Below are 18,677 nucleotides of genomic sequence, written 5' to 3' on the forward strand. Positions count from 1 at the left end.
ATTTGGGGAAAGAGCGATGGAGGAGGCAAAGTGACTGAAGGCTTGCCTCCCAATGTTGAAGGGGACACGTCAGCGGGCATGAAATAGGCTGGAGTTGGAGGGGAGAAGCATATGAAAGGTAAAGAATACTGAAAGCGCAGGAGTCACTGCAAAAAGGACAATATCAAACCACAGGTTTAATCATTCACACACAGTTATGTATTAGTCAGTAGAGTGAAACTAAGCCAGAGAGGAGTGCTGAACTGAGTCATTCAAATTCAGAAGATTACACATTAAAACTTCGGAACTTGCAATGTTATGGAATGATTTTGGGGGGAAAATAAACTCAATGTAAGATTTTTATTATTATTTTTGATCAGCTGGGTGTCTGACATATGCAGAAACCCACCAACGTGCTTAAGAGGATCCAAACCAAACTCGGATTTCCATGCATCACACCTACACATGGAAATTCCAGAGATATTTATTGGAATGGAATGTGCACGTACTCCCTAGAGGGATGTATCCTGATGCCCTAATTCTGGAGAGTATTAGACGCAGGGTGGTAAGAACAAAGGCTTGAGAATCCCAGAGTATGTGTTGGGGTACTGCTGGACTCTGATCAATTAAAACCTCATAGCTTGCCATTGAAAGCAATGGTTGTCGAGCTAGAACCACCCTTCCCATTAGGGCATGGATTTGCAGGATTACTGGGAGCTAAGTGTGAAGAGGCTCTTGCCCTGAGTGTCTTGTCTGCCTTTCCAAGTCCTGCCGGTGAGTGTGCTGTCATCAGCAGTGACCTGGATTATTGCAGTCCCGACTGGCTCAGGAACTGGACTACTGAGACCGCCACAGAGGGTGGGCTCAATTCTGGCATTACATTGCCAAACATGTCAGCTTGGAACCAGTTCAGCTCCAAGGACACCTCGCTTATCACCCCCCGTCCCCCACCAAGGAGAATGGTCCACATCATTGTCCAATATTTCCACATCAACTGTAAAAAGAGAAAGATATGTGTTTAGAAGCTATACTATTTGTCCACCATGCCCTTATTTAAAAAAAATCTTTTGGATTGAAGCCCTTTAGGAAAAATCATACAAACCATTCTGATTTGTACTTAAAATCAGTCTTTGTCTAGCCTGCTCTGTCTTTTAAGTCAGAAAAGTTCTAGAATAAACCAACTTGCTTGAGCAAAGTCTGCAGGATTCATTGCTGTATTCAGGGTTGTAAATGACATTTGTCGAGATTACAAATGGGGAAAGAACTGGAGTAAATTAGGTCAGGTTTGATCTTTAGCCCTTTCTCTGTTGCAGCAACATTCAAGGTAACAGGGCAGTAAAACCTTGACATTTACTGCTGAATTCAGACATGGAGGAGAGAGTCAGAGAGGAACTCTCAACAATTTGCTGAATATGTATCTATAGAAATCTGTCTGATGTTATGTTTCTGGATTTTAAAAAAAAGGATGAAAAGACCGCCCAGTGAATTAGCACACTAGTGTTTCACCACCTAGGGCCTGAGTTTGAGTTCAAAATATTTCTTCTGTCTGTTGAATAAGTATCCTATGTGAGTTTGAGAAATTGTAATTTAGTTCCCAGTGAGCCTGTTCTCAAGATCACAAGAGAGGTTTGGATGCTCATGACTGCCCCAATTGCTTACATAAACAATTGCAACACTTGATATTTACTGTGAAGTACTGTGAAATAGTGCAGCATGATAAAGTGCCATAAAAATGTAAGCTCTTTATTTCTTTACAGAATGGCTGAAAAATGGAAATAGATGGGTAGAGCGAACTTTACTCTGTATGTAACTAGGCTGTTACTGATCTGGCAATGCCTGATATTAGCCCCAGTTTTGCATATTAGGAAATATTTGTCCTTTGCCAGGCTTGACATTCTTAAAATTCACTGACAGAAAAATTAACCATTGGAGGATTTTCAAAACCTACAGCTGCATTCATTCATTTCAACTTCCATTTCCAGAAGGATCCATCATTATGAACAGAATAATGTGTCTTTGATGGTTAGAAAGAGAGAAGGAGCACACTTCAGAAACTCTGGCCTTCAACTTTACTGCTCATAATTAAGCAAACAAAACACACTTCATCTCAGCACATGGCTGCCACCCAGTCTGTTTTATTCGACTGAATATTATCTGTAACTTAACCTTGGCTTTCCCTATTTAACCCAAGCACCAAAAGCACATATTTAGCTGTATTCTTCCTGTAGCCTAGTTTGAGTTGTTTTCAATTAAAACATATCTGAGGTTGTCTAGAGAAAATTCAACAGATCAGTCTTAAAGACCAATTTCTTTTCTGGATGTTAGAATGTAAACTATTTTAATCTTAATGCTTCATTTGGCCTGCATATGATCAAATGTTTCAGCACAGAAACAGCCATTCAAGTCTGCCCTGGTGTTTCTCCACATGAGTCCCCTGATCCAATCCCACTCTTTTGCTTACTCCCCTTATCATTTAACAGTCCTCCCCTTCAAACATCTATCAGTTGTAACTCCTTTCAAAAATATTTATAGATACCAACTCAAAAACAGTTTAGCAACACAGAATCCCATATTCCACCCTTCAGGCTCTTTTGTGAGACCACCCAAACATCACTTTGTAGTGGAGACCCTATTTTATGTAAAAACTTCATAAGGAATCCAATTGGTGGATCCAACTAAAAGAAGGATAACATTGATGACAGAATTATAAGATGAGTCTATTAGTTTTATTATTGTTATATATAACAAGTATAAAACTAATATTATTGTTATATTATATAAGAATATATAACAATAAGTCAGGCTCCATCACTGTTAAGCACTCTGAGATGCTACCCTCCGCGGAGGGCGCTCTATAAGTGCAAGTTGTTGTTGTATAATGGGATCTGGGTTAACTTTATTTTATGTTTAAAGTGTGGCTCTTGTTAAGCCAGATTTAAATCCTAAACCTCAATTGCACAGTCTAACAACATACCTTGGCTGACTGTCTCGGCTCACATATACACTGAATGACCACTTGGGGCCAGAACTGTAGGATGGGCGACACCTGTGGAACAGGTACCTGGAACCAGTCAGGAGAAGGAGAGGAGAAAAGACTGATGCTTATGTAAAATAGTATATCTTTTTTCAAGAGTGTGGAAAATTTGTGGGGAAAATTTCCATTTGGTGTTTTCTACTACTGAGAGCGTTTCCGATTATGGTCAAGAATTACCAAATGCACTGCGACTAACGCTGAACTATGTTTTTAACCCTTGGGGTCAAAAAACCCGAATTCAGATAACCAAATACATTTTTTAAAAATCTGTGGCTGGAATTAGAAATGTGTGTCTCTGATGTTAGGACTCACATGTTTAACATATTCTTTTTTTTCTCAAGTTTTTGTGAACGTTTTTTGATGATCAAGTTACAATTATGACAATTATCATCAGTTACCATTTTGTATGTCTGACGTGTAAATATCTGTTGCCCCATAGATACCAACATATCCAAATTAAGTTTAATAGCGCTTTCTTTTATAAAATAATGATCAGTTTTACAGGTTACAACGTATAACTAGCAGCGCAAGCTAAAATGTTTATTTGATTTAATTTTTTGTGTTCCTGTTAAAATGAGTTATATACATAAATGCCTGCACATACACAGAAAATAGCCACTCATCATATTCTGGGTTCAACCCAGTGGTTCAAAGGGTAAGTGCCCTGCGCTGGGTGGCACTGAGCAGGACGGCTCAAATACTGATCTGTACTGAGTTACTGATGGCGGGTAGCGATTTTTTTTATTTAAAGAATTTTATATTATAACAAACAGCCTTCTAGTGGGCTTTCCAGCTTTCTTTTTTCATGCTTTGGTGGTTTTCAGAAATTACCACCAAAGCATCAAACCATCAATCTACCTGTGTTTCCTCTTCCAGATGCTGTTTAATCTGATGTGGGTTACATCAATTCTGTAGTTATTTTTGAAATATGTACAGTAGTACAGTAAGGTTGGACCCTTTAAAGTAAAGCTCCATCTGAATTATAAACTGCAAATAATTTAATACTTTAAGACAAGCAATGGATTTATATTGTTCCATTACTTAAGTATTGCAGATGTCTCTGCCGATCAGTCACTGTCCTAACCAGGCTGTCACAGTCATTACAAGGCCTTGTCAGTCTGATCTCCTTTGAGCCAACTCATTATCGCTTTTCCAGCCAGGTTTTCATGTACACAATACAACCAGCTGTCACAGTGACCTAAATTGCGACCCCTTTCGCCCACAAAATACACAGTAAAAAAACACTTTACAGTATATCTTGTGAAGCACTTTGAGATGTCTCAACGACAACAACAAAATTGCATTTGTATAGCGCCTTTCACATTGGGAGGATGTCCCAAGGTGCTGGATAATCAGTGTTTGGGACCCAAGCTGGGGGTTAGGATCAGGGAGGGTGTAGGGCGAGGGTGACCGAAGGCACGGTCGAAGAGGAGGGTCTTGAGTTGGGTCTTGAAGGAGGCAAAGGAGGGACCAAGCTGGAGGGACTGCGGGATGGAGTTCCAGAGGGTGGGGACAGAGTGGCTGAAGGACCACCCGCCAATGGCGGGGTCGGTGAGGTGGGGGATATGAAGCAAGCAAGAGTCTGCTTAGCGGAGGGAGCGGGCAGGTTGGTAGGAGGTCACAGAGGTAGGGAGGAGCAAGGCCATGGAGGGCTTTGAAAGTGAGGACCAGGATCTTGAACTGTATCCTCTGTGTGATGGGAAGCTGGGAGAGTTGGGCGAGGATGGGGTTGATAGGGTCACGGATCCTGGTGCGGGAGAGGACATGGGCTGCAGAGTTCTGGATGATCTGCAGCCTGTGGAGGGAGGAGTTGGGGAGGCCGACAAGCAGGGAGTTTGCATAGTCAAGCCTGGATGTTATGAATGCGTGTATGAGGGTCTCGGCAGCCTGCGGTGTGAAATGTGGCAGAGCCGGGCAATGTTGCGGAGGTGGGGGAAGGCAGAGCAGGTCATAGCATGGATGTGGGGTAGAAAGTACAGTTGAGGGTCAAACAAGATGCTGAGGTTCCGGATTGGCTCAATGAGTTGGAGTGTACATAAGGCGTTATATCAAAGGCAAGGATTATTATTATAATAATTCATAACTAGGGCATCCTGGTAGCTCCGAGACACTACTCTGAGTGAAGGGCGTTATATAAATGCACATTGTTGGATATGTCACAGCTGATCCTTTGAAATTTCACTTAAAGGAGCAGCCCTGATGATTTGTGGAGAGAGCTTCAGTTTATGGAAAAAGAGCTTACTGGATCAAGTGTTGGTTTGTTGGTCTCTGAAAGGGCTGCTTGAGGGACTAATTTGGCCTTGGTGTTCCCAGTTTAAGAGAAGGCAAAAAGCAGTTAGATTTCCTGTTCCTGGTCCCTCTACAGCACCCTCTACAGACTGTGCATGTGTGTGTGGCGGTGAGAAGAGGTCAGTCTCTGGTGTCATGCCTTTAAAGGCGAGGAGCCTACTGATACTGATTGGCGAGGCTCACACATTATTGATGGCCAATTTGGCAGGTACAGGAAGGCAAACAACATCTGGGCAACGCACCCCATTAAGAGGAAGCCAGATCAGGAGCAGAGAAGCAACTACGAGTGGGCTGAAAATCAGAAAAAAAATTGGACAAGCTCATTTAAAAAAAAGAAATTCATCAATCTCAGATTGGACTTCGTAAAAATTCCCTTCTCTTTTCAAATAGTGCCTTGGGATCTTTAACATCCACCTGAACATGCAGATGGGACCTCGGTTTAACATCTCATCCGAGGATTGGCATCACCTAGAATGCAACTACCACCCCTAGCTGGAGCGTCAGCTTAGATATGGGATTCCAAGTCCCGACGTGGGGCTTCAACCCACAATCTTGTCCCAGAGCGAGAGTGCTACCAGGCTGACACACATAGGTAAGTTACTAGACTGATTCTCAGAGCCTGTGAAACCATATATATGAGTCAGCTCCTCCTGATAAGAAGAAAAAAGGAACAAAATGGAAGTGGTGGAGTAACATAGTTTAGCTGAAATTATTAAATCGCTTAGATGTTAGATTCTTAATTCAACTTAACTCCACCTTCCATTTCTATATTTAAATTCATGTCAGATGAACCATTGATCTTTAATATATAGTCTGGGCTGAATCCAGAATCAAATACATCAAATCAGCAGATCTGAAAGCACAATGAAAGCAGTTTCAGTTTAGATTTCCTCTGTGTAAAAAAAACACAAGCTAAAATGAAACTGTTTTTCACATCCTAAAATCTATTGCATCAGACTGCCACGTGAATGACTAGGGAGGTACATCTCTGCACATGATCTCACAGCATGTCCCTGTTTTTACGACAATAGTTATTGAGGCAGACCCAAATTTGTTTGGTTCTTGCCAGGACGTACGTGCCTGTAGCCCTGATTCTATCAGTCTCCAAGCTGCCCATTAAGACTGAACCAGGTGATGCACAGCCTTGTTGTTCTGCTTGACACTGAATTGTGTGTCAAATCCGCCTGGTCCATTGCCAAGCCTGCCTCCAGAACTTTGCCCACTTATATCCTTCCCTCACCTTGATGCTGCTGAAACTCTTATCCAAGCCTTTGTTAACTGGAAACCTGATTTTAATGCACAAAGGAAATTTATTGGAATATAAAGCAGTATACTTCTGCACACACTAAAAGTTTTTTTTATCCATGAGCATCAGTGGGAAAATTTTAATTTAGGATTACAATGCTGTGCATAAATTGACTGCTAGGTTTGCCTATAAATACTGACCCTTCACTTTGTAGCAATTACCTGTGAAGTGCTTTCGCATATTCTGATGTTGTCAGATGCCATGTCAAATGCAAAGATTAATATTAAAGAAGTTAATTACATAGTCTTTTGCCTCTCCAGGGAACGTAACTATAATTATGTGTTTAGGGTCTGAGGAAAGGAAGAGTGTTGACCAGTGTTGAGAAGCTGATGTACAGAAGGGCTCTTGTAGAAATTAGCTTGCATTTTAGGTAGTTTTGTTCTTCTTCTTACCACGGATCTCCAAGGGATCTGCGCACTCAGGCTTCGTAGAATGCAGGTCTGCACTGGTGCTTCTCTTCACATAAGCCATTATATTACATCTCACTCTCCTGTTTGTTGAGTCTGGTGGGATTGGTTGTTTATTGAAGCAGAGTTCTCAGGGGTTGGCAATGATATCTATGAAGTTTTCTATAGTAGATGTACTTTGAGCCAGGGGTGTGTCTTGCAGCACTTGTGCCTTTTATGCTGCCATTCTGCCAATGGAGCACTTTTTCAATCCCAAAAATAACTTTGTATGGATCATAAATGAGGCCAGAGTTGAAATATTGCATGCGGTTTAAGACATCCTACTTCAAAAGGGCAATAGATGGATAATCAAAAAGCACTTGGTGACGTGATAAAACCACAAGCAATAATTATCACATCACATACACATTTCATCCGATTGATACATTGGAAAAAATTCAAAGAATAAAAGAGGATGATTCAAGGAAAGAAGATTTGGGTGGGGTAATACAGTCCACCATTTGGCAAACTGTGAGAGACAAGGAACATTCCCTCTAAGAGAGTCAATGATAAAAATAACTTGCATTTATAAAGTGCCTTTCATGTCAAATACATTTCTCAAAGAGTCTTAGAAAATATGATTGATTCAGAATGAAGGTAGTGTTATCCAGAACAATGTAGCAGCTACACTGCTTCAGTAGCATACCCTCAACAGCAATGAGCAGCCAATTCATTTACATTTGTGAGTAAATTTGCCTGCGAAAAGCACAGTCGCTGCACTTTACAGTAAAATCCTGTGAAGGGCTTTGAGAGATCTTTACAACGTGAAAGCTACTATATTACATGCAAGAATTATTTATTCATTTATTACATTTAGATTAAGAGGGGATATACACATCCATGAAAGAAAAAGCTACTCGCCTTAAGAGCGCTCATACAGGTCTGTCAAGGCATAACTAGAGCTTTTGCAGAAAGAGTGAGTTAAGATGCTAGACAAGAAATACAGGTTAAACAGTTTCCATACCATTCATTTGCCAAGCAGAGTGCTACAGGAAGAGATTACTGTAAAATGCGGAGTGTATATATACACCCAGAACACACAATTGGATTGTTATTTAATTAAAGGAACAATAAAGGATTCCTGTAATATTGGGTAGACATCTACGTTATTCAACACATACTGCGTATGACTTGACCCGGAGAACGCTGTCAGTGCACTTACATATATTATGTGCAGCTTTGTTGGGAGCAATTCCATACACCAGCCATTGCGTCTCTCGAGAGCACAAACCCACGCTACCCATTTGCCTGATGATCAACATAACCTTCTCCTGTTTCTTATGCTTGACTCCATTTCTAATCAGCAGAGTGCACAATAGCACGATCCGTGACAAGATATCACAATCACATTACAAAATCACAAAATGCAAAATACTATTGCAGATGCTAGAAATCTGAAACAAAAACAGAAGTCGCTGGGAACACTCAGCAGGTCAGGCAGCAGCTATGCAGAAAGGAAAGTGAGTCAACGTTTTGGGTCCACGACCCTTCGTCAGAACTGGGGCATGTTGAGAGGGAGAGGCTTTTAAGGATTAACAGAAAGTGGGGAGGCAGGACAAGGAAGACAAAGGAGAAAATGGGGTAGAGGGCAGGGGATGATGGGTTAAAGAGGTGTTAATAATGCAAAACAAAGGGGGGCAAAAATTGCAACAAACTTTTTCTCTCTCTCTGCTCTGCCTATTTTGTTGCAATTCCCCCCCTACACTTTGTTCTGACCTGCTGAGTGTTCCCAGCAACTTCTGTTTTTGTTTCAGATTTCCAGCATCTGAAGTATTTGCATTTTGACCAGATTAAAAAATATTACAAAATCACAACATTGGTTTGGATGAAGAAGAGCCTTTAGCCCATCCGATCTCATCCTTCCAGAACACCCACCCTACTGTCTTCCTATTACAGCACCAAACTGCTTTTTAAATGAGTCCAATGTCTTGACCCCAACCATCCTCCCTGGTAATATGCTTCAGTCGTTAATTACCCTCCGAGTAAAGAAACATAGCCTACAGTTGCTGATAATATCAAACCAACCATGAAATGAATGACCAATCTCTGAATGTTGGCTAAGACACCTCTTCTCAAATAGTGTTAACGTCCATTTAATGGGACCTTGGTTTAATATCTGATGTAAAAGCACCTTTGATAATACAGTACTGTCCCCACTACTGTACTGGTGCGACAGTCTAGACTAGGAGCTCAAGTCCCGACACAGGGCCTGGACCCACAACTTTTTAAATGAGGAGCAACTAATTGAGCTGAATGAGAAGTTACTAACTGAGCAAAAGTTACTCATATAACAGAGAGAGGGAGATTGGAACCAAGAAATGAGAAGATCACTTATCACACAATGTTGTCTTTAGTTCCTCATCCAGGAAGAGGTACTTTAAAGATGTAGGAGTAGGATCTAAATCTTGAACAAAAGTGGGCTTTATAGAGTGTTAAAGCTGAACACACAGTAAAAGCAGCTGTCCCACTAGCTATCAATATACCAATTTTCATAGTTGTCTCTTGCTTTTTGATTTGCTTGAAAATCTCCCAAAATGTCTTCACTGCCACTTGATGGTAACATATACTTGGTGCTGTTGTTATTTTGGCTGCAGAATTTCAAAGACTAACTCCATGTGATTGTGCTAATTACAACATTTTAGCCACCCAATTTCTTGTTTGTAATATTGTGCGATTGAAAGGATTATGTTTTTCTGGGTTATATAATAATAATAATCATTGCATTTGATATAGCAACTTATCACGGCTTCAAGATGTCTCAAAGCGCTTTACAGAATATACTGTAAAGTGAATTGAGCACAGCAGTTTCCCACAAACAGTCGTGGATTGAGTGACCAAATTATTTTTATTTATTTTGAAGGAATTATTATCTCCGGAAAAGTGATCCGCCGATCGACTAACAACTACTTACTACTAGGTAAACAGAGATGTGAGGAGTAACGAAACTTGTCAGGAACCGAACCTAGGACTTCACGCTTGCGAGGCGAGTGCTCTAACCACTAAGCTACAGGATTCCACATCTATATCATGGTGAACACTGGATTAGCACCTTCGGGACACATAAAGGGAGCTATACAGATCCAAGGAACAGATCAAGATAAGTCTGCTTCACAGACCATCTATTGCCACAAACTAGTTCAGGAATAAATACATTTGTGCAGATATTTACGTTTGTAAATCAAAGGGAACGGAGTAAGTCTGAAATGAAAACTAATATTTCCACCTCATACTCACATGCACTGTTCTGCTTTAGTAAGCTTCTTGTACACTCATTCTTAAACCAACTGATGTATTTTGTAAAAATGATGCTCCTTTAAATCAAGCTCATAGTCCAGATTCACTCTTCAATCCGGTACTGGGGAAATGCTGATTGTCAGAGGTGCTATCCTTGGGATGGGATATTAGAGATCCCATAGCTCTATTCAGAAAGAGTATCTCCTAATGTCCTGGCCAACAATCCCCCGGTAAAATTGGTGTGCAAATTGGTTGCCGCATTTGCCTACAAAATACACAGTCACTGCATTTTGCAGTTAATCATGTGAAGTGCTTTGAGATGTTTCGACAAAGTGGTAAGGTTCTACATCAAATTCAAGGATTATTATTAGTATAACTGTCATACATGAATGTGTGGTAAGTATATTTATAACAGCATTATAGCATTAAACAGGTGAAATGTCATGCTTTCCCACTTTCTAAATAGAAATTTGCTCCCATTTTCTCATTCTGGGCTAGATTTCCACTGGTGCTAGCAACCATTCAGAACTTCAACAAGGTGGCCATTCTTCATATCTGCACCTCGGTGGAGAATGTCAGTAGCTATTAGACATGGGGAGGTATCATAGCCAACCTCAATCCTTACCTCACTCTCGCACTTTTCCAAATTTTCCAACAGGACTCACTGTATAGTGATCGCTGGCTTACTTTTCTCCTCCCTAACTCAGGGGCACAGAGGGAAATGATAGTGCCCTTGCTTGGGATCATATAACATAGCACAGACTAATGATGGAATGGAGGACCTTTCTAGTTTGCAAAAGCTCAGTTCCAAATTGGGTAATGAGTTCTCATTTAGTTTTAATATCTTGCACTTCCTCCTTTCTGTTAACTATCATTGGAATTTAATACGCTGCAATTATATTCAGTAATAGTGTCCGTGGACTCTGAATCACAAATAACAATCCCTGCCATTGATTAGCAATGTCTCATGTTGACCTGGGGGAACTCTGCTCCTTCGTGCCTGGAAGTTGACTGTGGAGTTCCCATGGGTCGTCCTGATGCACAAATGGCTACCAGCATCTCCAACTTGGAGTCACTAATCCTTACTCCAATTACAAATGATCATATTGTTCTTTAACTGAGGTGGGAGCAGTAGGCAGTTCAAGTGATATTAGACTATAGTACTACAGTATTTGGAAAAAGAAGGAAGTCACTTCCAGTGTTCTAGCCAATGATCCTCCAAATTAATGTGAAAATTCACCTCAATGGTTGTTCATGGGACATTGATAACGCAGCTACCTATAAAACAATGACTACATTTCACAGTCATTACATGTAAAGTGCTTTGACATGTTTCAATGGGATGAGGTGTCATCAGCATGTTCTTTCTTTGAAGCCCAATCTTGTCCTCCCTGAACATCCCTGATACCCTTCCAGGTAGTCACTGGAGAATGATCAAGAACATTGATGGCTGATATTTAGCCCTTCTTGACTCCAGAGTCCAGAGACCAATTGTGCCTCTTGACTACACCATGGCTGAGATCAGCTCACTGTACAGTCCACGGACATAAATAGAACCTTTTCAGATCTATCTGGGTCATTGGCAAAACACAATGTATTCATCCATTAAGCCATACGTACTATATTTTAATACAAGAAAAATTAGCTTCCATTTTGCCCAGAAGAAATAAAAATGTTTCATTCATAGCCGCTGGTCAAACCAATTGTGACTGGTTTAATACCAAATCAACACGTGGCCAACAAGTGGAAAATTGGTTCCTGTATTTGCTGTAGTGCCAATTGTTAATGATGCTTGTGTTCAAATTGATTTTGACCAGGTTTTGCTGAAAAGGACTTGTTGAAGAACAAATGAAGGAGTCATTGTGTATCAGGTCATATGTCGGCAAGTTGGGTTGCTGTGATGAACAATGTCCTTTCAAACTTGAGGAGGAAAATATGCCATTCCATTACTGGTAACATCCCTCTCAATGACAGTTGGTGTTAGAGATGAACACCTCCAACTGTGTCAAAATGATTGGGCTTAAAACAGCTTGCATTCCCTATCGAACTGGTTTCTTGAGCCATGGTATCTTATTACTGCTTTGCAGACTACCGGCTTTATTCAAATTGAAAGTTTGATTATAAAACGCTAATAACAAGTTGTCATCATAAATTATATAATTACCTAAGTCATACATGTACCCGAGTCCCATTCAGTTTCCTACAAAAAATACTCATAGATTTCTTTGCACTAGTCGTATTTTACAAGTTGGATGAATGGCTAATTCATAACAGTTTCTTGGTCCCTATTTCCTAATGAAAATCATCTTCTCACTCATATTGTCACACCTACTGGCTGCATTGATGAAGTACCAGATGTGCAGTGCTATGTTTCAAACACTAAAGCTCCAAAGACAGCTTGAGGGACTCTACTTATTCTTTGCTTAAGAATGTCAAGTGGACATCTTTGTAATAATGTAGAAATTTAAATAATATTTTTTACATTGTGGAGTCGTGTAGCTCAGTGGTTAGAGCACTCGCTTTGCAAGCGAGAGACCTGAGTTCAATTCCAGGCAGGGCAAGTTTCCTTACTCCACACGCCTAATAATAATCCCTCCAAAAAACAAAAAAACAATAATAAATTGGTCATTTTCAATCTACGACTGTTTGTGGAACATTACTGTGCACAATTGGCTGCCGCGTTCGCCCACAAATATACATTCAATTCACTTTACAGTGTGTTCTGTGAAGCGCTTTGGGACGTCCCCCCGACGTGAAAAGTGCTATATCAAATGCAAGGATTATTATTATTATTATTTATCACAAGAGGTGCTGGTTCTGAAAGCACTAACGTGTCACAAAAGAAACTGATACATAATTTGACTAGTCTTATTAAGTTGACTGATATGACTTATGCAAGTTTACCTGTAATAATAATCCCCACATTTGACCATAGTGCCTCATCACATAGTGTTAAAGTGCTTGAACGGATTTACTGTGAAGTGTAGTGACTGTGTAGTGACAAATGCGGCAGCCAGTTTGAGCACAACCATATCCCGCCAGCAACCACAAAGTGATAGGATCATTTTTATCTGGGGGATAGTTGGCCAGGACACCAGGAAAACTCGCTTTATCACATTATCACATCAGACATCACAATTTTCATCCCATATTATCTAGAGGAGCCAACTCTGTTCAAACATTTAGCAGTGGTCAAGCTAACACCAACTCTCCCAATTCGGAGGTACAATACAATATATGTTTATATAACTACTTTCAAATTGAGAGGACAAGTTGTCTCAAAGCTCTTCAAAGTGCTGGCTGGGCAGCCAAGTTGTGGGTGAGAGCTGAGGGGAATGGGAAAGATCACCAAAAGCATGGTCAGAAATTGGATTATTAATAAATTGCTGTGCTGGTCTGCAGTTGTGCTACACAGAACATTTCTACGTGAGGCTTTATATAACTGTAGCTCATGCATCAAACACAGTGCCCGTCCATGGGTCTGAAAAAAATTCCACAATGTATTACTGCATAGCAGAGTGGTGTGACAAGGATCAAGAGATTAGAGGTAATTTTGCTTAACTCCAGCTTCAGATTGCACGTTGGGTAGGAAAATATTTGCTGGTTCAGGAGCTAATATCTTCGCTGATAAATATATTTTCCTTTGGACTAAAAATGTTTTACTTTTATATGTTTTGCTCCTGTAATAGGTTAAGAATTAATTAATGTGTTACCTCAAATTCATTTCATGGCTTATACAACATCCAATATCAATATCCTTAACATCCATCCTACAGAACAGCAAGTGCAAATAATACAAAGTCCCAAAACAGGTTGTGCAAAATAAATAAATGCTGTGCAAACATTTCTCACTATAACTGACATCAGTGGTTACCCCAAAGCTGGGAAAGAGAGGAGGAGGGAGAGGGGTAAGAGAAGACATGGAGAGGGAAAGAGAGGAAGAGAAAGAGGAAAAGGAGAGGCAGAAAACAGGAGGAGTGAGAGAAAGGGAGCAGGGACGGGAGAAGGGGAGAGAGATGACATATCTTTGCACTGGCAACAACAACAACAAAAAGATTACATTTGTATAGTGTCTTTCACGTCAGGAGGACGTCCCAAGGCGCTGAAGAGAAAGTGTTGCTTAAATTAAAATCACCCAAAACATCTGTAAGAAAAGGAGAAGGCTCTGCAAAGCATGCTGAAAACCACAGGCTTTCCTTTTGATATTAAAGAGAAAGCTTTTGAGGAGAGGGATTTGTCAATCTTTTTGTCTTTGGGAGAAGAGGTGATTGCCGTTGCCACGTCGGTAGTTTGCACCCTGTGTTTCCATCCAATTTGCTTTGTCACAATGCATGATAAATATCCCCACCACTATCAGCCCCCATCCTCAGTTTAGGTGTCAAGCCAGGACTGTTAAGCAGCCTGGGACATCCTCCCAACACGAAAGGCACTACAGAAATGTAAATTTGTATTGGAAATAGCAAATAAAATAAATGCCAGACTCTTTTTCCTGAGGATAGATGCTGACTATACCTTCACCAGCGCAACCATGTTGAGACATACCACCTGCCCAGCGCATGTGAGTTATCCTGGGCACACATGGCGTAACACAGGCCAGAAACTTTGAAAGCTGCACAGTCTGACCCTACCATTGTGTTCACAGCTGTACACACTGAGTGGTGGTACACTTCCTGCTGAGCAGGATATAGCAGGATACAGGCAGCACCATCTGCATACAACACCTGCAGTCATCAAAATTCCCCCTCCCCTCCAGCTCCTGGCAAAACAAATTTGAAATACCTGAAGTGATTCAGGAGAGGAGATGGCCATCTGAGAAACACATAATGTTCTGTTGTAAGGCACAAAATGTTTCCACTTAATTATCCTTTCCCTCTGCGCCGATCAGACTTGATTTACAATTCTAACAATTGAAGTGAAATTTCAACAGCTTTAAAAAGTTTGTTTCCGAACAATCTCAAAATAAATGTTTAATATTTTGGACAAGCTGAAAGTCTGAAGGTTTTGATGCCAAACCTCCTTCATTCAAAGTGAAATTGAACTTGCAATATTTTTTTACTGTGAAATTACGGGTTCATAAACACACACACAGCCATACACGTATACATACACACATGCGTGCACACACGTATACACACACAGCTACCCACACATATGCAAACACACAAAACCATACATACCATATCCACACAAATGGACACACACCACTCACAAACATGTGCAACCCCACACACATGTATCACCTACACACACGCGTGTATACATAAACGTAGGCCCTCTTCCACAAACACACAGCCATATATACACAATACCCACATGTTATACACACGCACACATGTCATGCTCACATGCATACATACATACCACCACCAATACCAAAAAAATGCAACCACACACCATACACACCCACAGATAAATCACATACACCGGACACATAAACAGACAGAGCCACAAACATCCCATACGCGCACACAAGCAAAAATGTACATTGTAATGATGTTTGAGAAATAAATGAAATTTCAAGATCCTAAGGAGAATAGATAAACTCTAATAATATGCTTAACATATGTTAGTAATACTTTAGGATGCTTTGAGATGTCTCAACTAAATGATAAGGCACTGCATCAAATGCAAGGATTATTATTATTAAAGGGGACATTGATTCAAGCTCAGGAGAGAAAAGGTGAACAGATATCATAGTTGTAACTAGTTTACACAAGTGGTAAATACAGTAAGTAGAATGGATTACCCAGGGAGGTGGTGCTGGCATATTGTGTCAGTATTCTTGAGGGAATGAGATAGCTACTGTATGTAGTGAGGTGAATGGTTGAGGGGAATGACAGATCAAGTTGAAAGATATTTTTTAAATTTTGGAAGCGGGCGGTGTTACACATTCCTATTTGACTGGCATAAGATTCCAGTATACAGCCTGGCCTTTACTGGCAAATATAGAGGGCTTTTTACTTCTAATAAAATGCCAGAGCTTGTTGACAAAAGAGCAATTAAATCTTTCAACTCTCTTCAAACCTTCCGTATTGCAACTCCTGAAGCCAGAAACCCACTGGCACAGCAAGGCAGCAAAGACAGCACATCTAACCGCTTGTCACAGGCGACAGGACTAGTCATCCACGCTCACTCTCTAATCTAATATGAACTGTATGTACCCTCTGTTGTGAATCACAAGGACTGTGTGTAAGAACTTGTTCAGTAATCTTTGCATTTGATGCAGCGTCTATAACTTCAAAACATTTCAAAATGCCTAACAGGTATTTAATGTCAAACGTAGCAACTGTTTCGCAAGCAGTTTGGTAGCCAGTTTGTGCACAACAGGATTCCACGCATTTTATTTGGGGGATTGTTGACCAGGAAACTGAGAGAAACTCCCTTCTCTTTTTGAATAATGCCACTGGATCTTTACGTCCGCTTGAACAGGCAGACAGAATGGCAGTGAAGGACGGTACCTCTAACGATCCTAGCAATCCCTAGCACACCATTGGAATGTAAGGCTGACTTTTGAGCTCAAATCCCAACGTGGGTTTGATCCCATAACCTTCTGACCCAGTGTTACCAACCCTGAAGGGTAATTACAATAAAAAGGCAACCAAACAAATCTGTATTTATACCTTTGTATAATAGTCTTTCCTCCCTGTTTTAATCTTTCGTATCAAATAGATTAAATAACTTTACAACTCCTGGAACTGGCCAAGAAGGTGGAGCCCACATTCACCTGAAGGTTGCTGAAGGTGACCAATCTAGTGAGCAACATGTTAGCAGATACTCCCTCAGAGCCTGTCAGAAACAGGCTAAACAAATCGTCCTTACAACACTTAGCTCAGAATTTGACCTCCAAAAAGACTTCAACTTTTCAACCGTTAAGTGTATTATAAGCATTAAGTCATGGTTGTCAACTGGTTGTTCATAAAGTGTGGGTTTGAAAGGAATAGTTCTCCAAATACCAGTGTTTACTGGCTAGTTGAGAACCCCCAGATAAAATTGATTATTCATTTTATAGTTGTATATAGGATATTACAGTGCATAAATTGGCTGCTATGTTCACCTACAAAATACCCAGTCATTAGTCATTACAGTTTACAGTAAATCCTGTGAAGCACTTTCAAATGTCGTCCTCATGTGAAAGGTACTATATCAATTGCAAGGATTATTATCATTTATTATTTTAATTTGGTGACAAGTCAAATATCTTGTGCTTGCAGCATCCACTGATTACAATATTTTAATATTGTTTATTTTATATTGTTATTTGAATTGTTCAGCCCCTTCCAAAACACTTGTTCACAATTTTTTGTATTGATCAATGGTAAATTCTAAACATGTACTTTATGCTTTGTTGCCCATATACCAGAAAACAAGCTTACACAAGCAAAAATAAGCACAAGAAATATCAGCAGGGCTCTATCACCAACCTCCACAGCTGCACAGCTGGGAGGAAGGGTCCCTGCCTTAGATCTTGTCTGGCCAAAATAAAGCAATAAAATTTGCAATGTTCCTTACTTAAATCAGTGTCCTGTGAAACACAGTACTCTGCAGTCTGCAACAATGATGGTGACTACCATTTAGCAAGATGCTCATTATTCATATCTGAGTTTTGACGGGAGACCTGGAACCATATACTCGTGGATGGAAAAAAGTGTCAAACATTTTTCAGGAAAGAAGGAGGAAGAGGGTATTCCCCAGTGGTCAGTATTGGGATCACTGCTGTTTCTGATCTACATAAATGACCCGGACTTGGATATAGGGAGTACAATTTCCAAGTTTGCAGATGATACTAAGCTAGGAAAAGTAGTAAACAGTGAGGAGGACAGTAGCAGACTGCAAGAGGACATAGACAGACTGGTAAAATGGGCAGACAGGTGGCAGATGAAGTTTAATGTGGAGAAATGCGATCTGATGCATTTTGGGAGGAAGAATGAGGAGAGGCAACATAAGCTGATGGTACAATCTTAAAGTGGGTGAAGGAACAGAGAGACCTGGGGGTTCATATAAGCAAATCTTTGAAGGTGGCAGGACAGCTAGATAGAATGTTAAAAAAAGCTTACAGGCTACTAGGCTTTATAAATAGGGGCATAGAATACAGTGGTCAGGAAGTTATGACAACCTTTATAAAACACTGGTTAGACCTCAGCGCGAGACTGTGTTCAGTTCTGGGCCCCACACTTTAGGAAGGATGTCAAGGCATTGGAGAGGGTGCAAAGGAGATTTGCCAGGATGGTACCAGGAATGAGGGACTTCAGTTATCAGGAGAGGCTAGAGAAGCTGGGATTATTCTCCTTGGAGCAGAGAAGGTTAAGAGGAGACTTAATAGAAGTTTTCAAAATTATGAGGTGATTCGATGAGGTGAATAAAGAGAAACTATTTCCACTGGCGGGTGAGT

The 18,677-nt window shown here is 40.5% G+C and overlaps 1 protein-coding gene across 4 annotated transcripts in view; it reads right to left on the reverse strand.

The window, feature by feature from the left end:
* The window catches only part of rbm47 (RNA binding motif protein 47), a 110,845-nt gene that overhangs the window by 58,511 nt on the left and 33,657 nt on the right, over window positions 1-18,677 (reverse strand). The window contains exon 1 of one of the 4 annotated variants that reach the window (XM_007889148.2): window positions 15,068-15,087. The exons of 2 other annotated variants lie outside the window; for them this stretch is intronic. The gene's annotated coding sequence lies outside the window, so the exon portion shown is untranslated. Of the gene's footprint in view, window positions 1-7,000; window positions 7,210-15,067; window positions 15,088-18,677 lie in introns of those variants that run through there. One more of the 4 variants, XM_007889146.2, reaches the window with a different exon arrangement.

The sequence above is a fragment of the Callorhinchus milii genome, unplaced genomic scaffold (genome assembly GCF_018977255.1).
Source record: "Callorhinchus milii isolate IMCB2004 unplaced genomic scaffold, IMCB_Cmil_1.0 Scaffold1, whole genome shotgun sequence".
Classification (NCBI taxonomy): domain Eukaryota; kingdom Metazoa; phylum Chordata; class Chondrichthyes; order Chimaeriformes; family Callorhinchidae; genus Callorhinchus; species Callorhinchus milii.